We start from the raw sequence: 25,724 nt of genomic DNA, 5'->3' as shown, positions 1-25,724 counted from the left end.
ATGAAACAATGTTCAACATCACTAATTATCAGAGAATTGCAAGTGAAAACTATAACAAGATATCACCCCACTCCTGTTAGAATGGCTAAAGACAAAAACGAGTGTTAGTTGGACTGTAGATTAGTACAGCCAATATTGAAAACATTGTGGAAGTTTCTCTAAACAATAGAGATAAAACTATCACATGATCTAGTAATTCCACTTTAGGTATCTATCCAAAGGAAATGAAGTCAATATCTTAAAGGGAACTCTGCACTCATATTCCTTGCATCATTATTTGCAGTTGTCAAGATATGGAATCAACCTATGTGACCATCAAGGAATGAGTAAAGAAAAATGGTATATATACATAACGGAATACTATTAACCTTTAAAAAGGAAGAGAAATTCTATCATTTGAGACAACGTGGATGAACTTGGAAGTCGTTACATGAAATAAGCCAGGCACAGAAAGGCAAATATTGCATAATGTAGCTTATATGTAGAATAAAAAAAAATTGAGCTCAAAGAAGCGCGGAAGAAAATGGTGGTTACCAGGGGCTGGGATGGGGACTGGAGAGATGTGGTTTGGTCAAATGATACAAAATTTCACTTAGCTAGGGGTAATAAGTTTAAGAGTTCTAATGTATAACACACTGACTATCATTAGTAACAATGTCTTCTATTCTTGAAAATCACTGAGAGTAGATTTTAAGTGTTCTCACCACAAAAAAAAGGTATTTGAGGAAATACATATGTTAGTTTGATGGAGCCATTCCACCATGCGTACTTATTTTAAAATATGCTGTACAAAGGAATACATACAATGTTAATTCATCAATTAAAACAGCAAGAAGAAAAGGTTTGAAATACTTTAAAGAATAATCCCAAAATTTTAGGAATAAAAGGGGAATATTAAGATGTGAAATATAAAAATCAATTGCATTTTCATATACTAACAACAATTAGAAAATAATTTTTTGAAACCACTGAAATTGGAATTCAAACATTAGATATCTAGGAATAAATAACAGGAGATACACAAAATTCCTCAGAAAACTAGAAAATATTACTGAGAAAAACTAAAGAACACCAAAATACATGAAAAGTTATTTAATGTTCATGAATTAGATGCCTTACTATTTTACAGAAGTCATTTCTCTTCCATGTTGTTATATAAGCTCAGTATAATATCAATAAAAATAATATCAGGGATTGTTTTTTCTGTAGAAACTGACAAGCTGATTTTAAAGAATACAGTAAGAAGTCCGTTCTGCCAGAAATCAAGACAAATTGCTACAGAAATTAAAACAGAATGATATAGGTAGGGAGTAGATAAATTGATTCGTCGAATAGCCTATAGAGTCTCAGAACAAATGGATACATATTCAGTCATTTGACTTATAGAAATGAAGTTTTGTCAATAAATGGTTCTAGCACAATTGCCCTAATTGTAAATCTCATCTGCTACCTTAAATCATAAACATTCAATTTCTATTTGATCATGGATCTAAATATGAAAAATAAAACAAGTTTCTAGAAAATAATATGTAGGAGAATATCTTCTCTGACAGACAAATATCTGATCTTGAGGTAGGTAGGTAGGCAAATAATTCTCAAACAGGGCACAAACAGCACTGACCATAAGAAAACAGAAGGGTAAATTGGACTTCATTAATATTCATCTGTTGATTTTTTAAAATTATCTACTTGTAAAGAGTAAGTAAATTGGAATTTGCAATCAGATATTGGAAATAAGGGAATATTGTCTTTTCTGTCACAACACATACATGCACGCACACACACATTCCTCTCTCCCTCTCTCCTTCCTAACTGCCCAGAAAACAAAACAAAACACAAAACAATCTTATACACCAAATAGAATGGTCCTTGATTATACATGACTTGACAATATTTTGTAAGTAAAATCATGTTCATATTTAGAAAGATAATTGGATTACAATTTGCTTAAATTCATGGACTATCTCAGGCTTTTCCAGGTGATCAATTTGACTTGACCAGCAGTAAGATTCATACCATCCTTAATCCACAGGACTCTAAACAGAAACTCAAGGCTAAGTGAGAAAGGTCTTGTGAGTAGCTAAGTAACACTCAAGTTCACATAGGCCTACAATCTAACTCAAGACAGCACCCAAACCACCGAGTGCGATTTAAGACTACAAATTAGAAGGCCGGGCATAGTGGCTCAAGCCTGTAAACCCAGCACTTGTGGAGATCAAGGTGGGCAGATCACCTGAGGTCAGGAGTTTGAGACCAGCCTGGCCAACGTGGTGAAGCTTCGTCTCTACTAAAAATACAAAAATTAGCTGGGCGTAGTGGCAGGCACCTGTAATCCCAGCTACTTGGGAGGCTGAGCCAGGAGAATTGCTTGAACCTGGCAGGTAGAGGTTGCAGTGAGCCGAGATCGTGCCACTTCACTCTAGCCTTGGCGAAAGTGAAACTCCGTCTCAAAAAGAAAGGAAGGAAGGAAGGAAAAGAAGAAGAAGAAGAAGAAAGAAGACAAAGAAGAAGAAAGACTACAAATTAGAATAGGTAAGGTAACTGGGAATAGAGGCAGCAGGAGGAAGCCTGCAATGTTTGTGTTTCTTGGCATGTGACTCAGTAGTTAAATATAATTTGGGATGTCTGAGGCGGTTAGAAATTGCAATTTGGAATCAGCCCCAGGACTCTTCCTATCCAATTTAACCAGGAATAGGCTAATATTTTGTACCATATCTTCCTCCTGTGTTTTTTCCCAGGTTATGAACTTAATGGGGAAAGAGGGATAATCAGTTATTGTTCTTAAAACCAAACAGCGGCCCACTGAATTTGATGCTTTTATGGGATATTCACATGGAAGGGATGTTCAAATAACCATCTTTTAATACAAATGTCAGGTGTTGGCTCATGAGGAGTTAGAGATAGAGGTTTGGAGTACAAAACAGATACATGAACAGTGAGTGAGTGTGAGGAGAAATGATGGAGGGTCTACAGTTCCCAAAAAAGTTGTTTCGAATATGTTCTCTGAGAAGACAGGGAGGCTCTAAGTAAATGTATATTTTGAAATGCATATGCAGTTATTGATTTATTGTGCTGTTGAACTGACATCTACTGAAACTCGTAGGTAATATAGCAACAGTTCATAATCTTATTCTTCTTCTCCTGCACCATGAGACTTCTCATGGCTCATATAAACATATCTCAGTGGCATTTAGAGGAGTAGAAAAAGAAGGCATTGGTGTAGGTTTCTGAAAATAAATTGCTCTAATACTGCAGCTGTATTAAACTGTCATAAGCAATATTACCATTGCGCTCATGGATAAAATACTGGCTTTACACAGTGCCTCATGACTAGGTCCAAGACTCTAAATTATATCTGGGTTTAGCCACTTGTTACAGAGGTAAGATGAATGTCTGGGAATTCACCATGCCAACTGAACACCTCTGGAATGTTGACAGAGATGAAGCATGTTAATGGAGTGCTATACTTCAGACTGCTTTATTAAAAATGGATTATCTGGAGAGAAAGCAATTCTTGGTAGGACTTGGCTTAAATTGATTCCCTTGTTGCCCTTGAAAACAAAGGAAAATCCCCAAGCTTTCTTAGTGGTACATAGAGATGGTGGTGTTGGACAGAGCTAAAGGTGAAAAACATTTCTAGGCCCAGCTGTGTCGATCAATAACTTGTGGCATATATATGTCTTCTTACTAAGAATGATAGTTTTAAAATTACATGATTTCTGTGGAATCTTACAGCTTTAATATGCTTGGGTTAAATGAAAGTGTTTCTCATCAAATAAGTAGGAATTAAAATAATCTTTGTTATATTTGGGACTGTCTCTTCTGTCAGGCTCAGGCTTTTATTTATTCCCATGAAATTTTATTTTAAAATTTGGTAAAAATTCAATTATTTTTTATTTTGTTAAATGTGATTATGATGTTGTGGCTACTTAGGAGAATATCCTTTTATGGAAGAGATATGTGCTAGAGAAATTAGGAGTGAAGAATTAGGATGATTGTGACTTTCAATGTTCCAGGCTGAAAAGGTCTTTTATCTTTAATGAAAAATACATTATATCTGCTATTGCTTTACAGCTTGCAAAGTAAAACTATCACTTTCACAAAGATTATCTTGTTGATCCTTGGTTTTCTAACACAATTAGGATTAAATCTAAAATTTTGAAATACCTACAAGGCCTTATGATCTGGCCCCAGCCTGATTTTTCAGTTTCCTTTAGAGCCACTCCCTCCCTCCTTGGATCCAGAAACTCCAACCTTTTGGGCTGTCCAACATGTCATTACCCTTTCCTTCCCCAGGGTCTTTGTAAATGTTCGTTTTTAGCCACACCACTCTTTCCATTCTCACAGCCCTTCTGTATCTAACTCTTACATGTAGTACTAGTCAACTTTTGCATGGTTATGACACAGTAACAAACAAACCCCCGATCTCAATGGCTGACAACAATAATAGTTTCTCAGTCATAACAGCCTTCTAAGGACTCTGGGAATTTAATTCCCTTCACCAGGTTTTCTCCTCCATCTGCAAAATGAGCTGATGATATCCATCCTTAGTATGTCATAGAACTCCTGGCTGTACTTAGAGTACAATCCAAAGTCCTTAAGCACAGCCTGTGTGACCTTGCACCAGCCCAGAGATTTTGCCTTGTTGTGAATCACTTTCTTTATTCTTCAATTTGTTCCTACTATAGTTATCTCCTTCTGGTTCTTTGAAAGGACCCCACTTTCAGTGTTGTATGACACTCCCTGCTCATGGGAGGCTTTTACCCCTACTCCATAACTAACTTTCTAGGTCCCAGCTTAAAACATCCTTTTTCAGAGAAGTCTTTTTTAGTTTTTCAATTTAAAATTAAGAGCTTCGCCCCTCCTAGGAGCTAATTATTTTCTCTCTTAAGAGGAAGCAGTGCATTTAGTGGTTAACAATTTAGGTTCTGGAGTCACAGTGCCTGGGTTTGAATCCTAGCTCTGATACTTATAGTACTCCCAACTTACCCATGGGACATACATTCGAAGACCCCCAGTGAAAGCCTGAGCCTCCAGACAGTACCAAACCTAATTATCATCAATCAGAACATCTGTGTTTTTGTTTTCCACATACAAATTTGGTGCCTTTCCCATCTTAACTAAACACCAATTATGCACTGTAGCCATAACTTTTGCCATTTTTGAGGTGCAACAGCAAAACTATCTCAACTTTCTTTTTTCTTCTTTACAATGTCACAGATAGAAAATTCATTCTTACTGCAGATCTTAGCAACCTCAGCATATGATTTTGTTTTCTTTCCTTAAGTTGAGAACTTTCACCTTCTCTCTTAAAGAAAACACTTGACAGCTTCTCTTTGGCATATCTGAATTGCCAGCATCACTGCTCTTGGGCTGTGAGTCAATTATTAAGTAGAATAAAGGTTACCTGAATAGAAGCACTGTGAGTTGATCAGATAACTGTGCCAGCTACTAAGTCACAATGGGTGAGTAGGGTCTAAAGCTTGGAACCAGTGGAGAAAGGGATGATTCACAGAGCAGAACAGCATGAGATAGCTCAATATTTCATCACACCACTTAGAACAGTGCACGTTTAAAACTCATGAATTGCTTATTTCTGAAATTTTCTATTTAATATTTTCCAACTGCAGTTGACCATAGGTAATTAAAACTATAAGAAAGTAACCATGGAGACTACTGTTCTTAGTAGGTAACCTTGGGGAAGTTACCTTAACCTATTTTTGTTACCTTTAATATGGGTATAAGAACATTGCCTACTTCATAAATCTGTTACAGGAATGATGTGAATTAAAGGGCTTCACATAGTGCCAGGCAAATATTAAGTACTTCAGAAATAATAGCCATCATCATAATACTTCTAATAGTCATAGATTTACATGTTTCTTGGAAACTTGCCTTTTCAAGTTAAAAGAGATCTTAAATATCTTATTAACTGATCACTTCCCTGACTCAGAAATGCTTTCTCTGATATTCTGGATAGTCACCTAGACCTTTTTTGAATATTTCCTTGGATGATTTTGCTACATTACAAAGTAGTCCTCAATTTTTGTAGGTTTGTGGTGTTAAATTGAGATATGTGTTCCTATAAATTCCACCTCTTGATTCTTCCTTCTAGGAGAAACACACACACACAGTTCCATTTTCTAAATGACAAGTGTTCCTATACTGGAGGCAGCTTTCCTGGCAGCCCAAGGGATACCAATTCCAATGCCAAGATGTCAGGTCTCACATCATCACTCTTCCAGTCAGCTTCTGAATCTAAAATGATCCTGGATGCCCTCTCCTTCATGCCATGAGTTTGCCGGTTTGTTTTATGGAGCTCAACGATGACTACGTGGAAGTGTGGAATGTGCATTCAGAGCTAATGTAGATGCAAGGATGAGGAGGTAGGTACTCCACAAAAGTAAAGCTAGTGCTGGTAGCGTGCTTGGAATACAAGCACATTGACAAAGTCTGAGGACATATTCTCATAAGACTCTTCTGGATTCCTTCTCATTTGTACATCCTCATTTATCCAGAACATGAATAGAAGTGAGCCAGGCAATCAGTACTCACTTGGTGCCTGTGATGTGGCTCTTTTCTGAGTATGGGGGATATAGACACTCTGTAGTCATGGAGACTAAAGTCATAGAACTTTTTAGTCTAGACAGCAGAGACTTGATATGTGGATTCAAAACTGAAGTTACTGGTGTTGACATTGATAACAAAACTACTGAGTTGGTGTCAAGACTTTAGCTATTCAGTTAGCATTTGCATGCCTACTATTTGTCAGTCACTATAGCCACTGAAATGGAACAGGAAACAAGAAGGCAAGGCAATACAAGAAACTCAAGTCAGTAGAAAGCGTAAAAACACACAATTTTGAGGACTAGCCTTCAGGTGCTCCTAATGCTTATACTGGGATGGGAGTGGAGGATGAGTGGCCAAGGTGGGCTGCAGGCTTGTTGAAGCTGTCAGAGCTATACAATATAGAATCTCTTGGAACATGGGATTCTATGTGCTGGAGGCCATGATCCTTAGCAAACTATTGCAGGAAGAGAAAATCAAATAGCACACGTTTTCACACATAAGTAGGAGCTAAATGATGAGAACTCATGTACACAAAGTAGGGAACAACAGACATTGGGGTCTACCTGATGTGGGAGGAGGGAAAGCATAAAAAACACAAACTATGGGTACTAGGTATAGTACCTAGGTGATGAAAATGTGCACAACAAACCCCTGTGATATGAGTTTACTATCCAGCAAAACTGCACATGTACCCCTAAACATAAAAGAAAGGTTAAAAAAATATATAGAATCTTAGAACTGAGGAATGTATTGTGTCTGAATAAAGATCTCTGGGGACGTACTTTATACCCCTTGTACCTGACTTAACAATTTACGTCCATACTTCCTCCTTTCTAACTGCATTCTTAAGCCTATTTTCTAGGCTTAAGATTTCTAGGCTGCAACGTGTAGGTGACTGTTAGAGGAACAGTGTCTGGAATGGTGGGACGAAAACCTAATGAGGGTGGGTCAAGGAGAGAATTAAAAGAGAGGAACTAGAGACAGTAAGCATAAACAAGTTTTTCTAGTGCTTTGCTATAAAGGGAGCAGAGAAATGGGGTGGTAACTAACTGGGGGAGAAAATGAGATCGGCAGCTGTCAGAAGAAGTTAGAAGCCTAACTTCTTCTTAAGCCTATTCTGTCTGACCATTAAATAGACAGTCAACAAATGCTCCCCAAATGATTCTCTAATGCCTATGGCAAAACTGCCAGGACCTGCTTAGAGGCTGTGACATTACAGTGGCAGCTAAGCTAGAAAGGCCGCTCCAGTGGCAAATGGCACTAAGCTACTTGCCTTTTTTATTAATACTAGTACATAAAGGTTGCCAGCAGAAAGCCCTTGTAATAACAGCCAACTGCTTCTAAGCATCTGAGCCCTTAATGAAACCCCATCCTCCTCCCCAGAGGGAGGGAAGAATTGTTGGTTTTCTCTCTCAATTATTTTTCCAGTCTATTAAATTGTCACAACCCCTGTGTCTCTGTGAGAGGCGGGTGTCATCATAGCTCATCTCCTGGAGACAGGGAACAGTGCTGCCAGAGGAGACAGACGTTTTCTGAGTCTGTTTCACCACCGCCAGAGAAAAGAAGGTGATGGCGGAAAAACTCCAAAGCAGCAGCAGTAGACGTCCTGGAGAGATTTATGAGACACGCAACAAGCGAAACGAGGATGTTTGTGCCATCGGGTTACACAAAATATGCAATTTTAATCCACTAAGCAGTTTATCTTTTCATGCAGCTTAGTTTGCTGGGATAATTACCTTCCTGAGCAGTCTATGACATGGACGAGGCAAAGTGTGTGCAAAATACACAAATCTGTGTGTGCCATTGGAAAATACATCAGAGGAAGGAGGATTAACTCAAATTTTGGAAAACATGCTGTAGACAATGCAGACAGTATGTTGAAAGTTTTTCTTCTGTCGTTAGCAAAATTATTAAGGTTTATTTTCTCTTAGAGCAACAATAGCTATTTGACCCCTTACTATACATTAGATACTCTGTGGTGTATTTTTCAAGCACCACAGAGGTTCAAGGATATTAAATAATTTACTCAAAAATATGCAGTAAAGGCATGTGTGGGCTTAGATGTGACCCCAGGCAGTCTGCCCCAGGAGCCTGGATCTCCTCTCCTGACATGAGCCATCTGCGCCTATTGAAGACGCACACATTCACCAGAGCATTTGACCCTTTCCCTGCAGCCTGATGACACACTGCAGCCATTCTCCCCACTTTCCTGACATTTATTTCCCTTTATTTACTAGATCTTTCCCATCAGTATGCACAAATACAGCAGTTTTCCCATCTTAAAGAATATCTGCTGACTTCATTTTCTCCCCCAGTTAGTTACCACCCCATTTCTCTGCCCCCTTTATAGCAAAGCTACTAGAAAAACTTGTTGATGCTTATTGTCTCCAATTCCTCTTCTTTAATTCTCTCCTTGACCCACCCTCCTTAGGTTTTCGTCCCACCGTTCCAGACACTGTTCCTCTAACAGTCACCTACACATTGCAGCATGTGGCATTGATCACTCCCTCTTTCTTGAAACATTTTCTACTTTTTTTTTTTTCTTGAGACAGAGTCTCGCTGTGTCACCCAGGCTGGAGTGCAATGGTGTGATCTTGGTTCACCGCAGCCTCCGCCTCCTGAGTTCAAGCGATTCTCCTACCTCAGCCTCCTGAATCGCTGGGATTACAGGCTCCTAGCACCATTCCCGGTTATCGCTTGTATTTTTAATAGAGACGGGGTTTCACCATGTTGGCCAGGCTGGTCTTGAACCCCTGACCTCAGCTAATTGACCCATTTTAGACTTCCAGAGTGCTGGGATTACAGGCGTGAGCCACCATGCATGGCCAACATTTTCTACCTTTAGCTGCCAAACAGACATAGCCCTGGTTTCATTCCTTCACACTAATGCTTGCTGGTTTCTTTTCGTCTTCCTGACATCTTCATGGTTAAGGAATACAGAAGAGCTCATTCCTAGGACTTCTCTTTTCTGTCTACACTCACTCCCTTGTGCTGATGAACCTTCCTGACAATCTATATTCTTATTTAATATTTTCATCTGGATGCTAATAGCCATCTTAAGCTCGACATATCTCAAACTGATCTAGCAACCTCCCTGCTTCTCAGCCAAATCCACTCCAACCATAATTATCTACATCTCAGTTGATGACAATTCTATCCTTTCAGTTGCTTAAGCCAAAACCATAAAGTCACCTGACTCCTGTTTCTCTCATGCTCCACGTTCAATTTATCTAGACTCTTACTGCTACTCACCCTCCACTGATACCACTATGATCCCTGTCAACATCATATTTTACCTCGATTGTTGTAAATGCCTCCTAGATGCATGTTTCCTCCACCCTTACTCTGTACATCCTAGTCTCAATGTATAAGCCATAATGATACTTTAAATTTGTCAGTCAGATCGTGTCATTTACTTGTTTAAAACACTGTGGTGGCTCTCCATCTAACTCAGAAAACACAAAGTCTTTGCAAAAGTCTGTAAGGCCCCATGCGATATGTCCCATCCCTGCTTCAAATCTCCAACCTTTTCTCTGAATCACTCTGAGTTAGACATAATGGCCTCCTCGCGGGGTGTCCCGGCTTTTCTCTCTGCTTGCAATGTTCTTTCTCCAGACAGCCATATGGTTTGTTCTCATCTCCTCCTTCAGGTCTTTGCTCAGATGACTCTTTCTCAGTGATGTCTTCCCTAATTACTATATTTAAAATCAAATTCCCCCTTATATACACATGCATCATCTATTCTCCTTCTGTACATTATTTTCTCTATTCCATTTATTGTCCTTTAACTTACTACATAATTTACTGTCTGCTTCCCCAACTGGGATACAAATTCCTTGAAAGCAGTTTCATCTGTTTTTTTTTTTGTTGTTGTTGTTGTTGTTTTTGGTTTTTATTTACTATCTGAATTATCCGAAACCTTATTTTATATGTTAAAGTGTATTATAATTATCTAAGAGATAGATATATGCTATTTCCCAAAATTAAACTATGGAACATTTTTTTCCAGGGAGTGTCTTATAGGACTAGTGTTCTAAGTAATGCACTTTGGGAAATAAATATATGTATGGTTTTTTTAAATTTCTTATTATTATACTTTAGGTTTTAGGGTACATGTGCACAATGTGCAGGTTTGTTACATATGTATCCATGGAATACTATGCAGCCATAAAAAATGATGAGCTCATGTCCTTTATAGGGACATGGATGAAACTGGAAAACATCATTCTCAGTAAACTATCACAAGGACAAAAAACCAAACACCGCATGTTCTCACTCATAGGTGGGAATTGAACAATGAGAACTCATGGACAAAGGAAGGGGAACATCACACTCCAGGGACTGTTGTGGGGTGGGGGGAGGGGGGAGGGACAGCATTAGGAGATATACCTAATGCTAAATGACGAGTTAATGGGTGCAGCAAATCATCTGTTTTTTTCATCGCTGTATCCCAGAGCTTAGAACAGTGCTGGAAACACTGTGGTGACTATTTGATGAACAAATGAAGAGTCATGACTCTTAAAGCCATTACCTAGAGAGGGTTGGAAACGACCTCAGATTGAAGGATTCCTCTTCCAAGTGGGCTAGTGTGCTGCCCTGAGCTAGCATTGGAAACTGTAGCTACAATCCCATCAGTTATAATGTCTATAATTTACTTGTGAGAGGCAGTGGAGTGCTAGGGTTATATGTGGACTCCTGAAGCCGGATAGCTTGGGTATGGATTCCATCTCTGGCACTTACTAGCACTTTGAATAAGTTTCTAAAACTTTTTGTGCCTAATTTTTTTCTCATCAGCAAAATGGAAGTAACAATATTACTTACCTGAGAGGGTTGTTGTAAGGATTTGATAAGTCACTCAGTATACACAAAGTGCTTAGATCAGTGCCTGTCACAAAGGCTTAAGCCAGTACCATGTAAGTGGTATTATAACAATGATAATGATAACGAAGGTAACATTTCTCTTTATCAAGAGAATTCTGAGACACTATAGAAGATTCTGAAAACTTTTCCATTTTTAAATAAAGCAACTTAAAATGTATACTATATCCTATGAAGTACACCTTAGTGACTTTATACAAAAGAGACATCAACATCACAAAATGACTTGTGAGTATAATAATTTTATAACAGCAGCTAACATTTATTGAGACTTACCAAGTGCTAGACACTATTCTAACCACTTTACACGTATTTAAAGATATAGAAACTGAGGGTGGACAAATCAGTTTGCCCAATATCATAAAGCTATACAATCATGAAGCCGGAATACAAACCTGATGAATTTGCATAGCTACAATAATAGAAGAACAATGTTTTCATTGAATATTTCTGAGGTATAAAAGAACATATTAAATTCAGTGCCTAAATAATGTATATTACTGAAAACACCCAAGAGGGGTTGCCTGTGTCAATATCTGTGGGAACTCAGATATATCCTCTAACGTTTTCAGGTGCAGTAGTTCTCAAAGTAGTTATGACATGAATGTTCTCAAAGAGTTTTAAGATGGGCCTTAAATAATTTTTCCTCTAAGTACTGACACTTTTAAATGATTTAAGCATTAGAGTATATGCACGACTGTCACTACAGCCATGGCACTCTGTGATATGCTTTCTGAACAAGGAGAGACAGGTCAAAGGTTCAGCTAGGGTGTTGAGAATTACATTTCACAGATAGAATCTACACTATAACAATTCTCCATAGAGAATGATTACTGGTATATAATTAATAGTTGTAATTACTGTAGTACTTGAAAGACATGATTATGATTATATAGTTATATCTATTTTCAATGTTTCATCAAGACCTGGGTGTTCCTGTGAGAAACTGTCACTCATTGGAGTAGCATGGTTGTATATGTTACAGCAAAAGACAGGTTTGGGACTTCCTGAACTAGATGGTAATGTATAAATAAATGTAAAAATTTGCTTAGGGAAAGCTGCCTTCTGTGCTGCAGAAGTTTGATATCTAGTTAAAGGGATCTGGTCTTATATGTAGAGAATAAACATAAATAAGTACTGACCAAAATGCCACATTATAGATAGGAGAGTTCATAGCTGGGTGGTTGCCAGTGAAGAGTTTTTCATTAGGGCTAAACCCAGTCACAGTAACAGAAATTGATGGACAAAGGGAGGCCAGGTGCCTCCATCATCACAGGGCAAGAGTTATTCATTCATTAAGAGGTATCTCAGCTGGACCTCTGTGAAATCTAAGCCCTAGATCTCTTTGCACTCTTGAGAAACCCCCATCACTCACTCTTCTCCCTACCCCTACCTGCATTACCTATGACTGCTGGCAACACAAGAAACCCAGGACCCCTTTGGAATCCATCATGTTGCAGACACTAATACCCCACATGACTCTGTATATCAGTATTGCTGCTTCTTCCCCATATCCTACAATCATCTCACCGTATCCCGTGGGCTTCCCCCACAAATTTCCCATGCCTTCGATGTCTTCAAGAAATGTTCATCACCTTCTTCCTCTAATATAAACTTGAATATTTCCTGAGGACATGGCCGCCCCTGAAGCCCTCTTGCTATAGGTCCTTTCTCCCTGATATCTCTTCTACAAGGGCACTGAGGTAGAGTAAATGTCCTCCTTGCTCTTCATTGATACTTCCAGATGCTTATTTATTTTTTTAACCTAAAAACCTATTGGAATCTTATATTGACCTCACATACGTGTTGCCCCATTAGTGTCATTGTCAGATGACGTCTTCATCATTATCCCTCATTCCTTAAAGATTTTCGTTCACTGCTTTTCCCTATTTAAACTTTCTTCTGGAATGATCTTAGTGAAGTCAAAATTCACCATAGTGGATTGTTCAACACCTTGGCCTTTGTTTCTAACGTTTCCTTCTTCAGTCTTTTTCTCTTACTCATTCCCCATACCTTATCATTAACAATAACCACAATACCTCCATAACCTCATTTTTAAACATTTCATTCACAAACCACCATCTCCCATCTCCCTAGCTCATTCCATTTACTATCCTAACTACAACATTCTGTTGAGCCCATAGTCATCTAAATTCCTTGCTTTTGGTTATATATATATGTATATTTACCATTGTGTGCCTACCTAGTTTCACTGGTGCCATAGAAGAAGTTCATTAAAAGTGAAAGACTAAGGATATTAACAAAAATGTCAATCTGAAAATTTTCTTCTCCATAAAAGCAGTAAGAACACCAGCATAATTGTCAGAATTAACTTTTTCAAAACTCTAAAAATTAATTAAAGGCTTATAGAAATCCTGAAAATATTTAAGATAACCAGCTGAATCTAGGTATGAACAGTGAGCTTCATGACATCTTAATTTTTCCTATTTGCATCCCCTCCCCTCACCAGCACCACAGTAGTCTTGAAATCCAAATAGCCTGCAATCATGGTAAGATCCAGCAGCCTAACAACCACCAAAGGAAGTAGAATGGGGCAAAAACCCTTTCAAAGTCCCATTATCAGAGCATTGCCATTATTTGATCTGTTCGGTGGTTTCCTAGAAGAACCCACTAGCAAAACTTTCTTTATTTAACCTAACAGGAAGCTTAACTCCTGAAGAAATGGGAAACAGTTGAGGAAAATAATAGGCTAACCAAAAAGCTTAAGGAAATCTTGGGAATAAGAACTCCAAAGGGTGTTTTGAAAAGCTCTGATATATTTCAGAGAATCTAGAAGGTCACAGACATGCACATAGGTCTGTGTACATGTTTGGGCCTATGAAAATACCCTGGAAACACCTGAGAAAGCCCTAAGCTCTTACTTCTGGCTAACTTTGAGTTTCTGCAGAAGGAGGAGATAAAGGCTAAATCATGGTTGTTAACTGCCTGGCAGAGTGTTGAAGGAGTGCAGTCTATCAAGCACACTAATATATAGACAATGATAACCCCAAAAGGATAGAGATAGAATATTTGAATAAATAATGGCTGAAAACATGTCCAAGAACTCCAAATAAGATGAATTCAGAGATCCATACTCAGACCCATAATAATTGATTCAGCTGTTGAAAACCTAAGACAGAAAAAATCTTAAAAGTGTCAGAAGAGAAGAAACTGATCATTTAAAGGGGGTGCTCGCTCAAAGAGAATAAAACTGATTTGCCATCAGATATCATGGAGACCAGAAGACAGAGGAATGGCATATTCAAAATGCTAAAAGAGAAAGACTGTCAACCAAGAATCTATATCCAACCAAACAATTCTTCAAAAATAAATTTAGACATTACCAGATGAACAAAAACTGAGAATTCACTAACTTGACTTTTCGTATGAGAAATGCTAAATGAATCCTTCAGCTGATGTGAAGAAACACTAGAAAGTAAGTTTAATTCACATAAATAAATGAAGATAACTGGTAAAAATAATTGCATAGGTAAATATAAAATACAGGTTAAATATATTTTCATTTATAAGGGTTTATTCTATTTGATTTAAAAAACTGCATAAATCAATAATTATAATTTTGTGTTGATGGGTATATCGTGTAAAGAAGTTATTTATATGACAGTAGCGCAAAGAAGGGTGATGAACTGGATCTATGCAGAAACAATTTTTTCTATACTGGTTGAAATTGATTGAAATAAACTAGATTGTTTCAAATTAAGGTCATTGACATAATCCCTGGGGTAACCACTAAGAAAATAAATTAGTAGTAAAGGAAACAAGGTGATTAAAATGGTACACTTGAAAATATCCATTTAACACAAAGAAGGCAATAATGAAAGAGATAGGAAAGAAAAAATAAGGAAAATAAATACAAAATGGCAAATATAATTCCTACCTTACCTTATCAGTAATCCCATTTGTACTAAATTCTCAAATTAAGAAGCAGAAATTAGCAAAATGGATCAAAAGAAACTGGGATGCCACTACATGTTGTCTACAAGACATACACTTTACATAAAACACAAAAATAGGTTAACAGTCAAAGGGTGTAAAAAAGAAACACGAAGTAAACAGCAACCAAAAGAGAGCCGAAGTGGGGCTAGACTAATATCAGACAGAATAGACTTTAAGATAAACATGTTACTAGAAATAAGGAGCAATATTTTATAATGAGTCAATTCATCCAAAAATATACAATAATTATATAAGCATCAAAAAAGTCCCAAAATACATGAGGTAGAAACATATAGAATTGAAGTGAGTAACAGAAAATTTGATGATAATTGGAGACTTCAATATCTCAATTTAAGCAATGGATAGAATCAGACAGATGATCGACAAGAAAACAGAAGACTTGAACAACAATATAAATAAACTAAATACAAAGTATCTATAGAGTACTCCACCCAGCAACAGTAAAATAAATCCTCTTCTCAAGTGTTCCTGAATACTTTTCAAGATAGAATCTATATTAGGCCACGAAACAAGTTTCAATAAATGTATAATGATTGAAATCACAAAAAGTATGTTTTCCAAGTACAATGGAATCAGTAACAGAGGGAAACTTGGGAAATTCAATAGCATGTGGAAGTTAAACAACATACTGCTAAACAACAATAAGCCAAAGAAAAAAATCACAAGGGGAATTACAAAACACTTCAAGATGAATGTAAACAAAACAGCATGCCAAAATTATGGGATGCAACTAAAGTAGTGCTTAGAGGGAAATTCACAGCTGTAAATAAGTCAAAGAAGAAAGACATTTCTTTGAAGAATATATACAAATGGCCAATAAGCCATGAAAACACAGTCATCATCAACCATCATTAGGGAAATACAAATCAAAACCAAATGATATTATCACTTCATACCCACTAGGATAAATCCACTTAAAAAAGACAATAGGTGTTAGAATGTGGAGAAACTGGAAAGCTCATATACTTTGGGTAAGAACGTAAAATGGTGCAGCCAGTTTGGTGAACAGTTTGGCAGTTCCTCAATGGGCTAAGCGTAGAGTTACTATATGATCCAGATTATTTTACTCCCAGCTGGGTGTCTACCCAAGAGAAATGGAAATAAATGCCTATATGAAAACTCATACATACATGTTCATCTCAGTATTATTAATAATACTCAAAGTGGAAATGACTCAATGGCTATCAATTAAGAAATAAAATAAAATATATTGACAGAAGGGAAAGTCAGCCATATAAAGGGATGGAGTACTGGTTCATGCTCTACATGGATAAATCTTGAAAACATCCTAAGTGAATAATACCAGACACAGAAAGCCACTCATTTTATGATTTCATTTGTATTAAATGTACTGAATATGCAAATCCATAGAGACAAAAAGTAGATTAGTGGCCACTAAGGGCTGGGGGGTAAGTAGAATGGAGACTGACTGCTAATGGGAATGAGATTTCTTTTAGGTGTGATGAAAATATTCTAAAATTATTGGTGTTGAATGCACAACTTTGAGAATATTCTAAAAGCCACCGACTTTAAAAGGATGCACTTTAAAAGCATCAATTTTAGTCCATGTTAACAATATCTCAAAAAATGAAACATTCTGGTTAGAAAAATTATAAAAGACTTCATTGTTAGGGTACATTCACAGTAGAGCTAGATCATGAACACTCTGCAAACAGGGAGACAGTGTTATGGTGTGGAAGAAGGGAACACAGGGAGGCAGGAAAGCATTAAGCACAAGTCAGAAGTTAATGCTTCTATTTTGGGCTGCAAGGTGATATTGGGGAGTGAGTTTAGAATTGTTACTTGTAGCTAGGTTAGAGAGAAGCAACACTGAACCTCCACGCATGTTGCAGGCCAACTGTTTATGGCCCCAGCTTTAAATGATATTGTGGAGTACATAAAATATTCTCAATGGTGGCCTCAAATTTTGCTTTCATTATTCTTTACTCTGTACATCTAGGATTGTCCTGTTGTGAGTTTTCCAGGCCAGAGAGTAAAAGACTCCTAATCCAAATTTCTCTCAAATCATAAAATATAGACAGCCTCTGGGTTCTATATAATTATGAAGTTAGGTTCGTATTTCAGTTTCCAAAATAGCTTTCCAGGGCTGAACTTAGGTAACACCAGTGATAATGTTTGAACCACATTCCCAAACTCTGGAAGAAAGCCCACAGTTAACAGAAAAGTACATTTCCCCAAAGCAGGCCCAAGTCAAATTAATGACACTGCTTGGTTTAGAGTAGTTCAGAGAACCAAAATATTTGGCTGACTAAAAGCACAGGGTTTGCCTATATCCACTGCAAGAGAGAAATAGTAGTAAGGGAAGCCAAAAACCCAAGGTATATATTTGGGGGGTTTTGTTTTAGCTTTTGTTTGTCCATATGCAAATGAAGACCTGGATTTGAAATACCTTAATGTTCAACTTTCAAGCTGGCAAACATACCTGTAAAATAGCTATTACACTGAAAGAAAAAAACAAAACAAAAAACAACCCTGATGTCATTTAGTCCATTCTGCTTTTAGATAAAATGACACTTACGCATACTTGTCAGTCTAAATTTAAGCATCTGTTTTAACCCACTCTTCATCTCTCCTTCCACCACCCCATCTTCTAGAAGTAAGCTTCACACCCTGTCACCAACTTATTCTGTAATCTCTTAATATGGCCTCTGGAAGATTGTTTTAATTTACGGTGCTTATCTCTAGAGGTTGTAAGACAGGCCCCACTTAAGTCTTGTTTCTCTCTTATTCCTCTATTGGGACTGATAAAAAGAACTAGAAGTCACTCCTTCCTCCATTCCTCATATTCTGTCCCAATCCCAACTCTTCATACGTGGAGCTCTCAGAATATACAGTGGAGTTGGCCTCTTTCGTTATTTTTACCTACGCTTGGGTTACATGGAGAAATCCAAGCTAATGTGTCTTTGTGCCTTTCAACTCATCCTCACTTACGGTGAGGGTATAATTTTAAAAATTTCTTTATCTTTAAAATTTTACCTTCATCTCTCTTCCACGATGCCTCACTTTCCAGATTCCAAGACGCCTCATTCTCCAGATGCATTCGTGTTTATTCATTTCTTTCTCCAGCTCCCTCTCTCATTCTGTCCCTTTCAGACTACCATCTGGAAAAAGATAACATATGACAGATTTTCAGAAATAACTCAGTGGTCTGAAGGCTGTGCTGATGGTGTGTGAAGATAACCCTGTGCGACTAAAAACCTGTGCATCATGGTGATGATTTTCCTGGCATTTGCGTCTACTTTGGCTTCATAGATTAAGGTTCTAATGAGACATTTCTCAGTTCTATGATCTGTACTTTGCCCCTTGACTGCCACCTTGGGAGAGGGAGTAAGGGATGATTGATTCATATGGCAATTCATATTATTTTGGCTTATTGATCAGCTTTCCGCTAATGACTTAATATCTTAGCCCCATTGTGAATGCAACTTTCTCTCAGAAGTCATCTGATATTGAAACTTTGAAAAATATATATATATATTTATATATAATATGTATATAAATATATATTTTAATTTTATCCTCTAAGTATTAACTGAGCATCATCTGAACTTCTCTTATAAATACTCTTAACAGGTATTTATAACTATAATAAAGTATGAATGTAATTTATGGGAATCTATTACCATCTATAAGTACCCTGAGGCCAAAATTAATGTCTAAATGAGACTTCTACCCACCATGGTGGCAAATATGACATTTTGTACATCACAGTTAATAAGGATATTTGTTGATGGATAGGTGTATAAGTTAAAGAAAAGGAGGGCAGAACAGGAATCAGTATACTAACAACTGATTCCACAATAGAGGAATAAGGGATATAGGTACTGATAGTAGAGTCTGGGGGAAGAAAGGTCCTTAGTACCAAAGTCAAAATGTATGCCCAGAGGACTTGGTGTAGAGACCTGTGATAATTATGACTTAACTGAAAACAGGAGAAAGATAACTTTAGCCAACCACCTGGAGAATCCAGGAGCTTGGCTGGCCAGCCTTAGTGTTGAATCATCAGGTTACAGCTAATAAGGTACAGACAAAAAAAGAAATGATTATCAAGCATTTATCACGTGCCAGATACTATGATTAAATGCCTGACCTCTTCCTCTCCCTTTCATTCACTCATTCTCATCCTCATTCTCTCATTTGTTTTTAGTAGAAAGGAAGTCTCATGCCTATTGTAATAAACCAATACTGTGCTATTCAGTATTGTTCTGGTCATCTGAAAGCTTTATAGAGTGATGTAAAAGGTTACCTGTGGTTGTAATGTTAATACTTGTGAGAGATAAAAAAGTGGAGGAAATAGAATTGGGCAAATCTAACAAGTCTTGGACCACCCAATGGGAAGACACAGAGCCAAGAGGTAACCCACAGTGGGCAAAAATGGCCAAACTCTGATAACCCCATCATACTGAGTCATTGGCTGGGGATGCAGGCGAGGAATGTGGCATCAGCTGGAAGGATGGGGCAGATCCTGAAGGTCCTAACATTTGGAGGGTATCAGCTCACTGTGTTTCTTAGAGTTGAATAGCAAGTTCCTTAAGAGTGATCCAAATGGCATATGTCCCTGGCTGCCATACCACATACATGAGTTCTTAATTGATGTATATAGACATTCTAATGACATCATGCTTTTCTGATTCTAGTATACTGCCTCATAGATTCATAAATCTATGAAAAACATCTAGTCCAATCATTTACAAAACACATTCCAGATAGTTCCAGATTTCCCCCAAAGATGTCTCTTGGATCACTGTAGGAATCATAAAAGAAGAGAGAGTAGCCAGTTGCTGTAACCTTTCTCCCAAACACAGTGGCTTCACTTTCTTGTGCTAGAGATTTGGGCTTCCATGTGAGATTCCATTTAAAAAGTAGTCTCTGCTACTGATAAATTAAAAGTGTAAAAAATCTTTGATATCTGGCAGTGAATATCAGGGGTTTATAACTTTTCAGAGATTAATAGTTTTATAGTGGGTACCAGGAACTACACATAACCCAAAGCCAGTCTTGTTTATGCCATAGTCACACACATGGGAATAGCCATAGAATAGTGTAGGAGATGGGTCAGATTGGTGGGAGACACCAGAGAGAAAGAGGCAGAAAGGAGCAGGCCTTCAGAAAGGTCGCAAGGCTCTGCATAGCTTCAGGGGAGAATAGCTGAAGGCAGCTGTTCTCTAACTCTGAGGCAGAGGGCAAGGAGTAGATAGATACAAGGGGATGTAGGGGAATTTGTCTTAAACGAGCTTGTTTACTTCCATTGACCAAGAGCTGACCTTTGATCATCCACACATGCTTGATGTTCCCTGAAAGGGGCACAATAAATGTTACCAACAGATTGTGTTTGCTCCAGGCTATTGGCATTGTGCCTACACTGAGTAAATGCAAGCAACTCCAGCTTCTCGGGGCTGCTGCACTTTGGCCACTAGAGCACGGCAGTACCCTAGCTGCGCTTACACTGCATACCCGTGTCTGAGTACTCCTTTCATCTGTCAGTTGGCCAGCGTCTGTGGGGCAGACCTAGCAGAAGAGTAACACCTAGAGACCAATGGGGGAGCGTCAGGTTGAGAAAGGGGATGGGATTTCCTCAAGGTTACAGGATAACTAGGGGCAGGAATAGGACACCAGTGGCCTGGTCTCCTCAATCCCTGTGCACTATTCTTTTCACTCTGCCATTATGTGCCTATGACTCAGCAGACCCAGACAAAACTCTGAAAGTACAATAGATGCTACTGAGAGAGAACTGTCAAAGATCATTAGTATCTACATTAAAAAATTAATATGTTGAAGGGATAGCTGTACTCCCATGTTTATTTCAGCATTATTTACAATAGGTAAGATAGGAAAGCAATCTAAGGGTCTATCAATGAAAGAATTAGTAAAGAAAATGTGATATTTATACATAATGGGATACATACATCCTTTAAAAAGAAGATTCTGTCATTCACGACATTATGAATGAAACTGGAGGATATTATGCCAAGTGAAATAAGCTAGGCACAGAAAGACAAATACTATGTGATCTAACTTATATGGTGAACCTAAAAACATCAATCTCATAGAAACAGAGTAGAAAGGTTACCAGAGGCTGAGGGGAAAGGAGATGGGAACAAGGGAGATGTTGATCCAAAGGTACCAAGTTGCAGTTAGACTAGAGTTTTAATGAACTATCATACTCCGTGGTGACCACAGTTAATATTGCATTGTATATTTTGAAATTGTTAAAAAATCAACTTTTAAAATATGGTTTGTATATATCATGGAATACTACTCAGCCATAAAAAGGAACAAAATAATGGCATTTGCAGCAAACTGGATGGAATTGGAGACGATTATTCTAAGTGAAGTAACTCAGAAATGGAAAACTGAACATCATATGTTCTCACTGATGAGTGGGAGCTAAGCTATGAGGACACAAAGGCATAAGAATGATATAGTGACTTTGGGAACTTAGGGGAAAGGGTGGGAGTGGGGAGTGAGGGATAGAAGACTACACATTGGGTACAGTGTATACTGCTCAGGTGACGGGTACACCCAAATCTCAGAAATCACCACTAAAGAAATTATTAATGTAACCAATACCACTTGTTCCCTAAAAACCTATTGAAATAAAGTTTACCATGAAAAAAATGTAGGCTTTTAATGTTCTCAGTCACAAAACAATAACTTGCTGAGGTGATCGATATGTTAATTAGCTTGAGTGACTATTTCTATAATGTATACATAGATCAAAATATCACATTGTATTGCATAAGTATACAGTTATTATTTGTCAATTAAAAATTAATCAAAAAATTCTCATCACATCACAGTCCCCGGAGTAGAATCCTTTTTTTACAGAAAACTTAGTAAGATACCACAGTACAATGAACAAATGAAAGTTGAGCAGCTCTGATTACAATTGGGGGTGGGGGTTAGTCCAAGTCAGAGGCTTCCCACCCTATTTGGCCTTTCTTCCTCTTCTCCTCCCACATTATGGTCACCCCTGAACACCTCAGTAGAGCTCTTGGCCTCTAAGTGACATGATTTAATAAAGAGGAATGTGCCGAGACTCAGAACAGCACGGCCGCTTGCAGTGTTATAAGTGGATTAGTCATAAAATGAGCTGACTCATCATGGCAGCCCACAGTAAGACACTGCCTTTGAGCGCCAACTCCTATCCTTTAAAACCAGGCATTTTAGAAAGTTTTGGGCTTAGAAATTATTCTCTCCTGTGTTGTAAGTTTGAAACTGAAGGCAGCCACTGATTTGAAAGTATTCATGCGGTTCAGGTCAAGGTTAGGAAATTCATTTCCAAAGATAAACTAATATGAAGGGAAGACTGCTACCACTCTGGAGCAGTTGATGCTGCAAATCAGTCACCAGACAAAGCAATTTACATCTGTCAACTGCCTGTCTTCCCTTAGGAGCAAGTAATGGGTTCTTAGCTCACTAAGGTGGCAAGAAGTACCACATTGTGGAATGAATTCAATTACCTGCTGAAATGTATATTTTGACTCCCCCAACTCTGCTGTGGGGAATGAATTTAACTTCCTCTATCTATCTCATTAGCAAGGCGGGCTGTTGACCATTCTGCCAGAATGGGTCTCCATTCAGAGAGCTGTAACACACAACCCTGGAAACTAGAAAAACAGTCAGCAAGCCACAGTGAGGACCTTCCCCTGAGCTTCCCATTGGTTGTGCTCTCCTTTCCCCACGTGACCACTCCTACCTGCTCTGAGCCCTAGGCTGTCTCAGTCTCACCAGTCATGTCACTCCCACCAGCTGCTGCAGAGACACACTCAGGAAAATCTTACTGGGAGCTGCTCAGTCCCTTGAGGCAGAAAATACGATTAGATTTCCACGCCTTCCAAATGCAATACTGCATGCAGTTGGTCAAGCGAATCACTGAGCACTTTTAATCAGTCATTTCACGGGGGAGTTCCTGGGGCCTTGGGCATGGTCAGACTTCCAGGAAGGAGGTATAGGAAACACTCTTGGGAAAGCGGCCAAGGCTGTATGGGCCCAGGCTCAGCTAGATGTGTGGTCGAGGATAAAGCAAGTACAATTCGAAAGGACTTCACAGTTTACAAAGCACAAATGTGCTCATTATTTGAAGTTCTAAACAAATCTATGAGGTAAAGCTAAAAGGAGTATTCTTCATTTTTTAGGTTTTATTTTAAAAAATTGAGTTCATGTAAATAGTTGCTAACCCAATTCCATGCAGTTATTACCAAAGCTGAAACTAAAAGCAGGGTTTTGTGATTCCAAGTCCCATATTGTTGGCATTTTCTTGCAAGATGCTAAACAAACACAATTATCAGTAACAGCAGCAGCTAACATTTCATGAAGTACTATATACTAGGGCCCTGCACAATGCATTTCTTGTGCTGTCTTCACAGACATCCTGTGAGATGGGTACTGACATCGCTGTGAAGCACAGTGAAGCTGAGAGTGATTGTAATCTGCCAAAGGTTATCTGTCTCCAGGCTGCAGCACTCTATGAGGCAAATTTGTCTTCACCTATGCCACTAAAACTTCCTTAACTTCAGGGAAATTGGATTGATCCACACATGTAGTTTCTCCCTTCTACCCCTAAACCTTACATAACTTTGGGAGAATCTCACATACCATTCTCTCAGCAGCCCTAAAAAGGTACCTACTTACAAGGCTTGGGAAATGATAGAGGGTAACCCTGGAAATACGGTTATAATTTTGCTTCAGTTAAAAAGTCAACAAGTGTTAGTAATGACAAGAATCCTTCTATATTAAAAAGAATGCTATTCTTTTCATCTTATTTCTTCCCCTGTTCTACCATCCCCGCCCCCAAATATCTACCTAGGTGATAATGTCACAAAGTTGGGGGGACACAAGGATTATTGTGTTCTGTGTTTCCCTTTGACTCGTGTAATGCACAGCTGAACCCTTCTGTTGCTTGAGAAGGCCCTTTGATCCTAACATCTTTGAGTATGAGGCAGGAGAAGGCTAGGTAGAAAAAAAAAGAAGCAATTTCAGAAGAGGGTAAGACAAAAGCCCAATGTTCAGTGTTCCTCTCTTGGCATTTTGAGTGAGGTTGTGGTTGAAGGGCACTTGCAATTGTGGTGGCTTGAACTGAATAAGTCATGAGAACTGGACATCAGTCTAATCCTGTTTGTTTGCATTCTGAAAAGTGGAGTAGGAAGTAAAGTGGGAAAACAATTGACACTTTTCATAAGTTTTCTTAATGAGACTTTTCTTTAAAGAGGTGCAAGAATAAACTTGAAAATAAAGCCTTCTTGCCCTTGGGTGTCCTTCCTTTGCTTTGCTTATTACTTGATCAAGTCTCATGCCAGCTTCAAGGTCTTCCAATGCCAAGAAAGCCTTCTTTAACTCTTCTACACACTCAGAAAACACCATAGCATTTATTGCCAGAACTCAAAACAAGTATTGATTATATAGTTACACTGTTTTCTAATTATTTAGTCTGGTAGTCTTAACCTCAGGATACTTGAGGGCAATGATCATATTGTCGTCCTCTTCCCAATGTATCTTATGCCATTTGCAACTTAGTAGGTCTGTACATGTAGCCAGTGATAAATAAACCTAAGTGCCTGTTAATAGTGATATACATTTAAAACTTTATCCCTCAGTAATACAACTTGTATAGTGCCTGAGTACAGAACACATGTATTCATATTTGGGCTAATAACTCTTGGTGAGGGAAGAGAATTTGCAAGTTCACTATTAATAAAATAATTTTAATCTTCTCTAATGTTTTTAGAAATTTCTAAACCATAAGACTTCTAAATACTTGTACCATTCAATGATATATGTGGATCACATTTTATTTTTTATACAGTCACACGTTAGACATATGGTGGGTTTCGTTCCAGACTACTGCAACAGAGTGAATATTGCAATAAAGTGTGTCATACAATTTTCTTTGTTTCCCAGTGCATATAAAAGTTATGCTTACACTATACTTCCTCTCCTTGTAAATTTCCATTAGAGCTCTTGGGTAACTAGGTGCATTGTCAATGATCAGTAACATTTTGAAAGGAATTTTTTTCTGAGCAGTTCTCAACAATGAGCTTAAAATAATCAGTAAACCATGCTGTAAATGAATGTGCTGTAATGCAGGCTTTATTTCTAGAGCACAAACAGAGTATATTTATTATAATTCTTCCCTCCCCCCCACCCCCACTGAGACGGAGTCTTGCCCGTCACCCAGGCTTGAGTGCAGTGGCACAATCTCGGCTCACTGCAACCTCTGCCTCCTGGATTCAAGCAATCCTCCTGCCTCAGCCTCCTGAGTAGCTGGGATTACAGGC

The 25,724-nt window shown here is 38.1% G+C and overlaps 1 long non-coding RNA gene across 1 annotated transcript in view; it reads right to left on the bottom strand.

Annotated features, from left to right (window-relative positions):
- The window catches only part of LOC100604609, a 318,043-nt gene that overhangs the window by 43,696 nt on the left and 248,623 nt on the right, over positions 1 to 25,724 (bottom strand). The window contains exon 4 of the long non-coding RNA XR_004032317.1: positions 18,424 to 18,548. This is a non-coding gene — a long non-coding RNA (uncharacterized LOC100604609). The remainder of the gene's footprint in view (positions 1 to 18,423; positions 18,549 to 25,724) is intronic.

Source organism: Nomascus leucogenys, chromosome 2 (genome assembly GCF_006542625.1).
Source record: "Nomascus leucogenys isolate Asia chromosome 2, Asia_NLE_v1, whole genome shotgun sequence".
NCBI classification, from domain to species: domain Eukaryota; kingdom Metazoa; phylum Chordata; class Mammalia; order Primates; family Hylobatidae; genus Nomascus; species Nomascus leucogenys.
This window is presented reverse-complemented; position numbering and strand designations above follow the sequence as displayed.